A 1922-nucleotide genomic window follows, 5' to 3' on the forward strand; every position below is an offset into this window, starting at 1 on the left:
GATAGCTCAGGATAACCTGAGCCACTCTATCTATAAGCTTTATCAAAAAGGAAAGTTTTAAGCTTAAAGGTAGACATGGTGTCTGCCTCGCTGACTACAACTGGTAGTTGGTTCCACAGGAGAGGAGCCTGATAACTAAAAGATCTGCCTCCCATTCTACTTTTAGAAATTCTAGGAACCACTAGTAAACCTGCTGATTGAGAGCGAAGTGCTCTGTTAGGAACATAAGGAAAAATCAGATCTCTGATATCAGATGGAGCTTGGCCATTTAAGGCTTTATATGTGAGAAGGAGGATTCTATTCTGGATTTAACAGGAAGCCAATGAAGAGAAGCCAGGATAGGAGAGATGTGATCTATCTTTTCAATTTTCATCAGAACTCTGGCTGAAGCATTGTGGATCAGCTGAAGGATTTTAACTACTGTTTGTGGACTTCCTGATAGTAAAGAATTACAATAGTCCAGCCTTGAAGTAACAAATGCATGGACTCGTTTCTCAGCATCACCCCTGGACAGAAATTTTTGCAATATTCCAAAGATGAAAGAAGAAAATCGTAGGAACCTCTTTGATATGGGATTTAAATGACAGGTCCTCATAAAAAAAAAAAAAAAAAACACCAAGATTTTGTATTTTATTATCTGAGATAAAATGAATCCCATCTAAATGAAGTGACTGACTAATCAGCTTCTTTTTCAGACTTTGGTCCAAAGACTATAAATTCTGTAATGTCTGCATTGAGGAGCATAAAGATAAGAGTCATCCAGGTTTTTACATCTTCAAGACATGCCTGTAATCTATGTAAGGAGTTGGTTTAATCTTGATTTATAGGCAGATGACTGACTATCATGAGCATAACAGTGGAAATTAATCCCATGCTGTCTAATAATTCTGGCAATTGGGAGCATATATATAGTAATGAGAATTTGTCCTAAAACTGATCCATGTGGTACTCCACAGGTAAACTCTGAGCATGAGTAATAATCATCGTTAACTTGAACAAACTGAAATCAGTCAGATAGAATTTCAACCAGTCTAGTGCTGTTCTTGTAATTCCTACAAAATATTCAAGTCTTTCTAAAAGAATATTATGATCAACTGTGTCAAATGCAGGACTGAGATCTAACAGGACAAGCACAGATGCAAGTCCATTATCTGAGGCCATGAAAATATCATTAGTGACTTTCACCAGAGCTGTTTCAGTGCTATGATGAGCTCTAAAGCCAGACTGAAACTCTTCAAAAAGTTTGTTATGGTGTAAGTGGACACACGCTTGTTTGACAACTACTTTCTCAAGAATTTTAGATAAGAAAGGAAGATTGGATATAGGTCTATAATTGACCAAGTCATCTGGGTCAAGAGACAGTTTCTTAAGTAAAGTTTAATTACAGTAACCTTAAAAGCCTTTGGCACATATTCCTGTAAAAGGGAGAGATTAATTACATCTAAAATGGAGGAGGGGATCAGAGGGAGTACTTCCTTCAATAACCTGGTTGGAACTGGATCTAACATACAAGTTGAAGGCTTAGATGAAGACAATAATTTTGCTAACTTTTAAAGTTCAACTCAATCAAAAAAGACTAAACCCAGTTCAGATTCGAGGGCTACCTCAAATGCTGCCTCACCTTCCAGAGGTAAAGTAATCATAGAGGAGTGCTAATGATCTTATTTAATAAGATCAATTTTACTTATAACGAATGCCATAAAATCATTACTGCTAAAAGCAGGCGAGATAGATGGTTCAACAGAGTTATGGCTCTGGGTGAGTTTGACAATTGTATTTAAAAGATATATTTGGATTATTCGTATTCTCCTATATTATTCAGGAGAAATATGCTGCTCTTGCTTTTAGAAGGGTCCTCTTTACAGCAGCAAACTATTTTCCCAGACTAGGTAGGGTTCCTGAAGGCATGTAGAGCTCCAAGT

Source organism: Cyprinodon variegatus, unplaced genomic scaffold (genome assembly GCF_000732505.1).
Source record: "Cyprinodon variegatus isolate N-32 unplaced genomic scaffold, C_variegatus-1.0 Scaffold1033, whole genome shotgun sequence".
NCBI lineage: Eukaryota > Metazoa > Chordata > Actinopteri > Cyprinodontiformes > Cyprinodontidae > Cyprinodon > Cyprinodon variegatus.